This window comes from Pseudonaja textilis, chromosome 2, assembly GCF_049901715.1.
Source record: "Pseudonaja textilis isolate UNSWEBS1 chromosome 2, rPseTex1.2, whole genome shotgun sequence".
NCBI lineage: Eukaryota > Metazoa > Chordata > Lepidosauria > Squamata > Elapidae > Pseudonaja > Pseudonaja textilis.
Window position 1 is genome coordinate 144,078,529 of NC_141991.1, and position 11,344 is coordinate 144,089,872.

The 11,344-nt window shown below is 41.9% G+C and overlaps 1 protein-coding gene across 7 annotated transcripts in view; it reads right to left on the reverse strand.

Moving 5' to 3' along the window:
• Positions 1-10,230, reverse strand: part of SLC38A5 (solute carrier family 38 member 5) — a 38,777-nt gene extending 28,547 nt beyond the window's left edge. For 2 of the 7 annotated variants that reach the window (XM_087925642.1, XM_087925638.1), the window contains exons 1-2: positions 10,107-10,230; positions 4,041-4,133 (exon numbers count right to left, since the gene is read on the reverse strand). The gene's annotated coding sequence lies outside the window, so the exon portion shown is untranslated. Of the gene's footprint in view, positions 1-4,040; positions 4,134-9,305; positions 9,408-10,106 lie in introns of those variants that run through there. The other 5 variants (XM_087925641.1, XM_026711302.2, XM_087925643.1 and 2 more) reach the window with 3 other exon arrangements.
• Positions 10,231-11,344: the final 1,114 nt, after the last annotated feature.

An 11,344-nucleotide genomic window follows, 5' to 3' on the forward strand; every position in this document is an offset into this window, starting at 1 on the left:
CAATTGTGGAGGGAGTTACCACAGAGAAGGCCCCTCTAGATCTCTAGAGGAGACTCATAGCATTCCCTGTCTCCCTGCTCTGGTGGGTCATGTAGATGTGACCAGAAAAAGTCAGTCGGTCAAATTACCTGGCCCAGCACCTTGAATTGGACCCTATATACACAAAGACAGGGGAAATGCTTGAAAATATGCTCACAATAACTAATGCAACCAGAGAAACACTATGGAAGAGGTGAGAAGCTGAAGGAGGCAGGAAGAATGTACATAGCAGTACATTCTTTGCTCAACAATTTGAGTGAGACCCAGCAAATTGTTTTAGAATAAACCCAAATAAGTTAATATGTGAACATTAGGTGAACGTTTCAAGAAATGCAGCAAAGTAATACAGAAGAAGAATCACATCTGGCTACAGGCTATTTTCCTACATTTAGTCTACTGTCTTATCTGCCTTGATAAGAGTTATATCTTAAACACAACTGAAGGGCACGAGGTTTGTGTTAATTACAACTAAGGAAATATCCCATGTTCGCTCCTGGACTTTGTTTTACAGAAGGTGGATTGTCATTGCAGTTCAGTCTTTTCTCTTTTGCCCAAGAGCCAATTTTATGAAATCAACTGAAGTGTGTATCTCTTATTAAAGAGAAACTGTTTTTCTGAATTATTCCGCCTTTCTATTTTATAACTGTAGTTAGCAGTAAACATGTGTAAAAGGAGAGTCAGGGGCAGAAAACAGAAGACGTCAAATATTGTTGAATTACAGTTTCTAGCTTGTACAGCTGACATGGGTTACACATAGGTTGCTACGAGTTGCTGTGAGCGCATCAAAATTTGAAAGCCATAGGTTCTCCAGGTTTTATGTTTTAAAATGGTGAGGTGGTATTGCCATGTAAAGTCATAAAGTATAAGAGATTTAAGTTTGTGTTCCATCATTCCTTTAAGGAGCTCCAGGTGTGTTTGTGGGGTGAGTTCATCTTTTCATATCATCTTCCTTTATTTATACCAAAACTATGAAATAGACTGTGCTGAGAAAAATGATTGAGACTAATTCACCTGGTGGATTTCAAGGTCATGCAGGCATCCCCCTCACCATTCAAATCCAAACATTAATTACCATACAATATTAGCAATGGCATCATCATACTTCTATAAATTCACACCCTATTATTATAAAAATCTGTTTATTTCACAATAATTATTTTGCTCTGTATATGGACCCAAGCTAAACAGGACCAGGAAAGTGTGAGAATTTTTAATCTACGTACTTTAGGGTAATAAGACATTTGAGTCCTGAGTAAGATAAAATCCAATATTGTAGAAAATCATGGTAGTTTCCAAATGTAGATTCCAATTTCTATTACCTCCTCCAAATATCAGATCTTATATGACTTTCTATATGTCTGGGGATTGCACAAGAGTACATCAAATCTAGCTGTTAAGTCAAGTGATAAAAAAAAAATCCCTGAAATCTGGAAAGGAATCAGACACTTTCCAATAACAAATGCTAAAATATAAAGAATCGTCTGCATGGATGCAAACTGGTAGTTCAAGCTACCGATATGTGGACCGATTAACAATACAACAGTTGCATTCTTATTCTGAAGTAAATCCCTTTGCATCCATTGGTTCTAGAAAATTATACACATCACTAAAATTGCATTGTGTAAGCCCAGTGCTAACTTCAAAGGAAGCCAGGAAATGATTGTCTTGCAAATGCTTACTAAACCATAACAAAACAAAAATACACTCTTTCATTGTCAAAAATAAATCAAAGGGTATGTTTGCATTTTGTCTCAACCAGTTCCACAAAAACCTCTTAAGCTAAGCGATACAAACAAATAAGGGAAGCCCTCTGATTAGTTTTCTCAGCTCTACTTTCCTTTCCAGGGCATAAAATGGTCTACTTCCAAACCAGCTGCTTAAATAATTGCTGCATTTACTAACCAATTTCATGAATGTTTGCTTAATGAAAAACTTCATAGAAATATGGGTGTATTTCTGTAGATGCTAAAGTAGTATAAGCCTGTCAACAAGTGAAGTTTTAATTTACCCAGGGAAGATACAGTCATCCTATTCAGCTCCATTACCCAAAATATGTTAATAATTTAAAAATGAACCTTACCAATATTTACTTGGAACTAAATCTCATAGAGTTTCAACAAGGCTTACTCCCAGGAAAATATGCCACCCCCAAATTTGAGTCTGATTAATCTACCAAAGAAAACATCTAACCTAAATATTGAAATTGATAATGAAATGCCAAAGTCAGGAGACTATGAACTTTAAACCAACAAGAGCTGATTGCCACTGGCTTCTGGTATCTCATGCATTTAGGATCTCCACCTACGAGGGATACTAAGGTCTTTCTGACCCTTAGTGATGCAATTGAGGCCTGCCACCCCTCCCTCTTTCCAAATCTTTCTTCCAAATAATTTTATTATGTGTTACAAATAGAATAAAAACTAATAGAGACTACAAACAATATAAAAAAGAAAAACAGAATGAAAAAAGAAAAGAAAAAAGGAAGGAAAGAAGTAGCTTCCCCCTTCATCCCAGCAAACATAAACAATTTTACTAGCGTATCACCATTTCTTAATACAACATATACTCTCTTTCCCCCATAACTCACCTCTAAACTAAAAACAAAATCCAAAAGCTTTGTTATTGTTCCTTATCAAAAATGTTAAATAAGAGATATCAGATATAATCATCAATGTTAACCTTGAATTAATAGGCCAACCATATATTCCTCCCCTGTGCTTTTGAACAATTTTTATTTTTAACCCTTCAAATAAAGTCCCTGAACTTGATTTCTGTTCATCTTTTCATTGTCCCAAGAAACTTTCAGAACTTTAAAATATCTCTTTTATATATCCAGAATTAAGGTATGTCTCTTTTTTCGGTCACTTCTCAAACTTCTTTTGTCCCTCCCTCGTTCCAAATCAACGTACACTGGGTACAAGGATCAGGGAATTCTTATCAGATTGCCTGTTTCCAACAGAGGTTTCCAAGAAGTCCAACAGCTTCTCTATAGGGATGCTGCCTGTAAGCGTGAAGAAAATGGGGACCAAAGAAGCTAGATAAGCTATCCCCTAGGTAGGATTAGAACCCGTCATCTGGTGGCTTTCACCAACTAGCAAACAGTATGCAGGTAGTCCTCGACATGCAGCGGTTTGTTTAGTGACCATTCAAAGTTACGTCACTGAAAAAAGTGACTTATTACTGTATAATTTTTCATACTTACGGCCTTTGCAGCATCCCAATGGTCACCTGATCCAAATCCAGACAACTGGCAACTGACTCATATTTATCACGGTTGTAATGTCACAGGTTCATATAAATCACCTTTTCCAACTTCTTTTTTTAATTACTGTATAACATCCAAAATTTCCAGTTTCAATTGAACAGTGTGTTGTCTGGGTACAGATCATTTTAGGAAATAATAATCAAAGTGTTTATCCATCTCTTCCACCTTCTTCTCCATTTGTTCTGATTTCTCTTCTATTTTCTGCATCTGTCTTTCATTTTTTGTTATTATTTGTTGGATATTCTCCATTTTATTGTCCATCTTTTCCATTCTTTCCTTCATGTTTTCAAAAAAAATTTTTTTCTTGTGGCTTCTGATAAGCAGAGTCAATGGGGAAGACAGGCTCACTTAACAACCGTGCTGCTAACTTAACCGGTAGTAGTGATTCACTTAACAACTGTGGCAAGGAAGGGTTAGGGGGCAAAAATCACTTAACGAATGTTTCACTTTAGCAACAGAAATTTTGGGCTCAATTGTGGTTGTAAGTCGAGGACTACCTGTACAACCTTGAAATCCATCCTCCTAGATCGGAAAGACTTCGGTGGAAGACCCACTTGGTATCTATAGTTGCGAGTGGCCTTTCCCTAGTGTGACTAGCACTAAAGGCCAAACTAAATTGGCAGCCAGAAAACGATTTAAAAGATCCACAGCCATCATCCCCAAAGCAAGTGTCTCCTCTTGAAAAGATTTCCCCACTCCAATGCATAGATACTTTGAAATAAGCTGCACGTGCTACCTTTATATCAGGTGACAACAGTGGGAGGAGCAATAGGCAGCCGCACGGACATGTTCAGCGCACATCCACTCTAAACAAAAAGCACACGCCATCCTGGCAGGATTGGCAGGAAAAAAAACAAAGATTGAAAACCAGCATTTTGCCCCAGATTTGCTGTTTAAAGGATCTGCCCAAGGCAAGAGTCTTATTTCTTGACCCATCCACCCCACCCCCATTCTTTCCTCCAGAATCCAGATGCTGACAAATATTAGCATCAGCCAAGCCATGCCCAAAGACAACTGCAGCTATTCTTGTCGATCTTGCTTCGGGGTGGAAAAAGTGCTGAAATTGCTTCCAGCTGTATCCATATGCAGCCTGCTTCATTCTTCCATTTTCCCCCACGCAACTGTAGGCGCATGAGGACAACCAGACAAATATGCGCCTTTTTCTCACTTAAAACTGCAAATTCCGAGCGTGGAAACTCCCTTTCTGAGGTTACAGGATAAAAATGTTCTTGTGAGCTGTGTTTCGCTTCCTGGATTAGCTGGAAAGCCTACCTCTCTCCATTTGCAAGAGAAGAACTGAGCATTATTGTCTAGACACAAAATGGAATGGTTGCTGCGTACTCCAGGCCAATGGGGAAAAAAAACTGCAAAGGCCAGAACATGACAGGGCTTGATATATGAATGAAATCAACCTACTGGCCAGGGCTTGGGAGAGTAACTGAGCCCTACGCAATTTCTGTTTGGTCCCAGGTTGATCTCAGTTTGTTGAAAGGAGCAGGAATGCAACTTGACCTTGAAAGACCCTGGCAACAATCCTGATGAGGCTCAGCTGCTTAGCCCTCCCAGGATATCTTCAGCACTGAAACCAAGCCCAAAATAAAACTAGGAAAAATGCTTCCAAGTCTATATAACAGGGCTGTTTACACATCATTGGATGATTCAAATTTTCCATTATTTTAAGCATATGGGTTTCAAAGACCTAACCCCCTCAGCTACGTTAGCATTGGTCCTCCAAAACTGGTTCAGACAAACAGAACTTCCAGTGGTTATTTTACACATCCAAATGTATCATCACAGGCAAAAAGCTACAACCAAGATGAGTTCACACATTTTGCGAAGTAGTCTGGTCTATACATTCCTTTTAATATAAATTCAAAGCTATGAACAAAGGTTTACAAATGCAAAGGTTCACACATTGCACTAAATCAAAGCCAAGTTAACCAACGTATGATTTAGCGTAAGGGTCTTCAAACTTGACAGCTTTAAGACTGGTGGACTTCAACTCCCAGAATTCCTGAGCTAACATGACACGAGGAGGAATTCTGGCAGTTTTTAAGTCCACAAGTCTTAAAGCTGTCAAGTTTGAAGACCTCTGATTTAGCACAACGATGTACGAATGCAGCTAGGACTGTTTCCAGAATAATCTGCTGACTACTCAGGGTAGAGAAACACATTCTCACATTGTGAATCAGTCAGAGGTGGGTGGGCTGCTCACGGGTCAGGGTTCTCACGGGTTTGGGCGAACCCTATGCTCTGGCGATTGGTTCCAGTGGCCCCCAACCTTTTTTGTGCCACGGCCCGGTACCGGCATCACAAAATGATCCGCGGCCAGTACCAGCATCAGCACGCATGACAAGGCAAGGCGAGCCGAGCGACCAGCCAGCCAGCCGTCCCCCACTTCTCCCTGCCACCTTCAACTCCTCCTTTGTACCTTTGTCGATGGGCTTCGCTTCGGGACGGCTTCGGGACGGTCGCTCGGCTCGCCTTGCCTTGGGTGCTGAAAGAATCCTCGCGCCTTAGTTTCATTTGAAGCCCCCCACCCCTTTGATGAAACTAAGGTGCGAGGATTCCTTCAGGACCCAAACGCTGCTTTCCAACCAGAAAAGCTCACCTGGAAGCACTTTCTTGTCAAACAAGATGGCGGCGCCCAGCAAACTGGCGGCCCGGTAGGAAATGTTCCACGGACCGGTACCGGTCTGCGGCCCAGTGGTTGGGGACCCCTGGGTTAGGCCCACCCACCTGCCCCTGCTTTAGTCCGTTCCTTTATTTCTGCAGTTTTGAAGCTCAGCCGAGGCGCCCCTCAGCTGTTTTACTCACCGGCATTGCCATGGAAAGTCAGTTTTATAGCTGTACCACCGTGTTTTTGTAATGTGCTGCGCGTGCACCAAGTGCATGTGCAAAGCACACACTCACCAAACCCGTTGTGAAACTGGTAGAAGCCCACCACTGGAATCAGTATTAATTCCAAGGAAAATTTGAACCTTGACAATACTCCATTTGGATCCAGCAAAGGAGCTAAAGCTCGTCCACATTTAAAAATAAATGTATTTTTTGAACAGAGACTCAAACAGGAAGAGGAGAGAAAGAACAGGCGCACTACAGCCTTCTATACAGGTACAGTCTTTGACTTATGACTATTATGCAGCCTGTCCATTACCATTGTTTGTGGCAACCATTAAGTGAGCACTGCAGTTTTTAAGCAAAACAGTGATTCACTATGGGTATGGTTTTGCAGAGACCTGGAAATGCTGATTTTCAGCAAAACTGTCATTAAAATGCGATCACGTGAATGCAGGATGCTGCAGATTGGAAAGATTACACTGGAAAGAGTCCTAGCTGCATTCATACATTGTTGCACTAAATCATATGGTGGTTAACTTGGCTTTGAATTAGTACAATGTGTAAATATATTGCACTTGTAATCCTTTGTTTATAGGTTGAGTTTATATTAAAATGAATAAATAAAATAATAATAAAATAATAATAAAATAAAATGACCAACTGCAACCGGGTTACTGAGTGCCTGAAGTCCACTTATGTGACCTAACCACTAGAACTTGGATCTAGGTTATAAGTAGCCCCCAGGTAGGTCTGCTATAACTTCAAACAGTTGCTAATCAACCGGTCGTAAGTCAAGGACTACCTGTAGTAGGACTTAAGTGGCAGATATCAACATGTAGTAGAGGTGGAATGGGGAATTTTTATCTTTTCAAAAACATGCCTCGTTACATGTTAAGACTTTTTAACAGCATAATGTGTATGTGTGTGTATGAAAACAACAGATTCCTAAGTTTGTGCAAGCTTTAAAAGTTGATTTTTTTTAAAAAAAGTGATCCAGCCTTTGCCCAACTCAGTTATGTATTTAGAGATCTGAACATTTTTCAGACTTCTAAATAAGTGTTGCTTATTTATTTAGTACATGTCGAAACCATCCTATCATAAGACTGGGGGAAAGACTTGGAAAAAGAGTATGTGGATTTCTTACAGCAGCAAGAAGCAGCAATTTTTTTTTTATTTTAGGCTCACTTAAAATCTTACTTTAATGAAACCACTTTAACGAAGAGCAGAAAAGTATTGCACTTTGCAGGAGTTCCAAACACGATCACTGTTGCCTAATAAAGTAGGCAAAAGTATAAAAGAAGTGCCACATATAAATGTGGGAAATACATCTAAATGATAGGGTAGTCTATTTGCAAAGAATATTGAAAAGACTCTTGTACTTGCCCTATTATTATTTGTGAATGCTAAAGAAGGCAATCAAAGACAGGCAGATATGCTACTTTCCGTTAATTCAGATCCATTGTGGTGTACGGGTCCGGCCCAAATTTTGTGGGGAGAGAAAAAATAAACTTCACACCTTCCCCTTTTCAATCTCTTTCCTATTTTGGTAACCAATACATCAATTTTAAGTGTTTAAATAATAATTAAACTGCACATGGTGCAATCAAACACAGAGAAGATATTTTTGGATCCTACAACAAAGAAAATCTATCTATAAAGCCTCACTAAATATAGATTAATTACGATCCATTAATACATTTTAAACCAGCCTAAAATGCCCACAATGCAGGAAACAGAGTAACCACTCTGAACCATGCCAAATGTATAGAATGAAAAAGAATTTAGAAAAAGGCATTGAATTACTTCAGTGGAATCACAGCTGTCCATTAGGGGATGGGGGACTGACATCACATATACCATGATTTCACTGTGCAAATGACACAACTGATGCAAATTACATAATTCACATGGAATGTTATTAGGAAATATATGTTGCAATCTTGCACATATTCCCTTATATTCCATGCACAAAGGCACTGTACTCTCTGCTAACCCATCTTTCATGTATGTGGGCATTGAAATTTCCAAAATTCCTTTGGCTTCATTGGCTGAGAATTGGAGCAAAAGTCCAAAAAGTGCAGAAAGGCACCTGGTGGAGGAAGCTGCCCTAAACTGTCCAGAATAATACTCCTTCCCTAGATCAATTCTCAAATCAAAATCCAGAATTTAAAATCCACCCTTTAAGGTAGCCTGAGATATTTGGTGCCTCTAGCAGACAGTAAAAGTAGTCAATTGAAATTACTTTTTTTTTTTTGCCTTTTAAAGGAGCCAAGTTTGTCTAGAGGGAAATTTTATTTTATTTTTTCAATTATCCTCCCATTATCTGTGATATGCAGACAATTTTACACAATAATGTTAAAATTATAGGTAGTCCTCGACTTACAACCATGTTACAACAGCACTGAAAAATGGGAATTCTGGTCAGTCCTGGTGCTTATGACTGTAGCAGCATCCCAGCTCCCTCCCATCATTTAACTGAAATTCAGACACTTGGCAACTGATATGTATTTGCCATGGTTGCACTGTACTGGGGTCATATGATCACCATTTGTGATCTTCCCAGCTAGCTTCCAGCAAGCAAAATCAATGAGGGAAGCTGTATTTGCTTAAAACTGCAGCAATTCCCTTAGCAATCGTGGCAAAAAAGGTAATAAAAAATCAGGCGTGATTCATTTAACAATTTGCTTAGCAACCAAAATTTGGGTCCCAATTATGGTCCTAAGTCAATGGCTACCTGTAGGGCAGCACTAAAGGGATTCAAATACACTGTTTAGAGTTAACACTAATTTCTAATTGTATGGACCACCTTGATGATTTAAAAAGCTAAATATTAATACATTGAATTTAGGTCATCTTATGTACTAGATATTCACTTACTGTATTCCAAATCCCTGCCATGCTAAGAAGTTGCTCTTTTACTTCTCCAACAAGACCTCTCTGATCCCCAGAGAAGACGCCCTCCAATTTTATAACCCATGTTCAAGTTTGACAGACTCGATTCTCTTTGAACTTGGTACCATTTTAAGTAGAACCTGCCACCCCAAAAACACACCACATGAGTCTAAGCAGGTGTCCAAAATTCAATTTTCGCTAAAACTCCTGCCTAGTTATATTTGTCTACTCTAAAATCCAATAAATATTTGCGCTTTATTTAACCCACCTTTTATTTCAAAGACCTGGTTGTAGACAGGTTGTTCTCGGCTTCAGGATTGATTTGGCCTGTGTTGCTTGGAACGTCTGTCTGTGTGTGTGTATGTGAGTGCGCGCGTGCTTGCATACAGTATATGTCTATATATTTCGAGGGAGCCCACGTGGCAACAACGAACCACCCAAAATAAAACACCCAGCCTTTCCAGCCAACGGCTTGCCGAGCGGCTGAGGGACGGACAACCCTGGTTTCTTGGGCGAAAACCCCGGTTCCCCCCTCCACCGTCCTGAGCTCTAGCCTAAAGCCGCCCCTCCGCGCCCTCTCTTCCCCGCAGAGGCCCCCTCAAAGGGTCTCGCTTGTACGTTATTGGCTTCTCCGGCCAAGCCCACCAACGAGCGACCGCGGGACCCAGAGCCGCCCAGAAGCACCCTTTCACCGCCACCACCCCCAGTCCCGTCACCCACCCACCCACAACCGCTCGCCCTTTGGTGACCCCCGAGCTTTTGGCCCACGTTTCCTTTGAGGTCCCTTTGAAGTCTCTGCGGCCGGCGAAGGGGCCCCTCCGCGGAGGTGCGGGGGAGTGGGAAGAGTTGTCGAGAGCAAGCAAAGGGACCCTCCTTTCTTGCTTGCTTCTCCCCTCCGCCCAACCCTGAGCCACACGACCTCCTCCACCCCTCCACCCCCCCCCCCCGTGTTTCAAGACGGCGGCCGCTCCGACGGGCGTCTGATGCAACAGCTCGAGCGGGTTGCAAGGAGGAGGCAAGCGCGCGCGCCTCTCCCCTCGCGCCGTCCTCTTCCGAACAACACACTCACCTTCTAGCTTTTCTTTGAGGGAAGAACCGGAGCCTTAACAGAGGATTCGCCTGAGAAGAGAGGGAGAGAAAGAGAGGAGAAGAGAAGAGAAGTGGCGCGAGGCTGAGGTGTTGGAGCGAGAGGGGGTGGCTCTCCCCGCGCGCGCAAACATATACACAGAGAAGCGCTGTAGACGCGGGCCGGGACGGACGGGCGGGCGAGCGCTTGCCAGCCCCACAGCCAATCACACCCCGAGGAAGTAGACTTCAGAAGAATGCGGCCCGGGACGTGGAGGGGGTGGGGGTGGGGTGGGAGGCCGAGGCCCACGTGGAACAAGAGCAGGTGAAGCGCGGGCTCTCTTTTTGTTCCTCGCAGTCCGTCGGAAGCTTCGGTGGTCTTGCCGAGCCTTCGGGCGCCCAGGAAAATTCCAATAGTCTGAAAAAGCCCTGGGAGAGATTCCGTGGTAGGATTTCATCGTGTAATGCACATGCTAATATGTACCGTGCCTTTTTGGCCGCTGTAGTTGTGCCCGCTTAACACACGAACGGGCAGGTTTTTCAATTGTATTTTGCAAGTGGTCCTCAAACTTACCACAAGTTCGTTTAGTGACCCTTGAAAGTTACAACGGCTCTGAAAATGCGACTTAGGGCCATTTTTTCCCCTCTTACCACCGTTGCAGCATCCCTACGGTCACATGATCAAAAGTCAGGGGCTTGGCAACTGGTTCATATTTATGGTTGCAGTGTCCTGGATGTGGTCATCTTTCGTGACCTTCTGACAAGTGAAGTCAGTGGGGAATCCAGATTCACTTAATAAATGTTACTAACTTAACAACTGCAGTGATTTGCTTAACGGCTTTGGCGCAAGAAAAGTCATAAAATGGGGCAAACTCACTTAAATGTTTCACTTAGCAACATAAATTTTGGGCTCAATTGTGGTCATAACTCGAGGACTACCAGTATTTCTTTGTATTTGGTTCTATTCACCAGTGATTCACACGTGCATGTGTTGCCGCTTGATGTTAATACCTGCTGTGTCAATGAGACACTATAGATAGGCTACTATGGTAGCCTGTAAACACTGGCTTATGCCACCACTATACTTTTCTGCGGATGCAGGGATTTGCAGTCAGCAGTCCAAAATGCAGCAAATAAGTTGCAATCAAAAGCGATGTGCATAATATGAACCATATGATACTGCACTTAATTATGTAAGCCAGCTCTTGGCAAATAATTTTAAAACAAATGAAAAATTCGTAT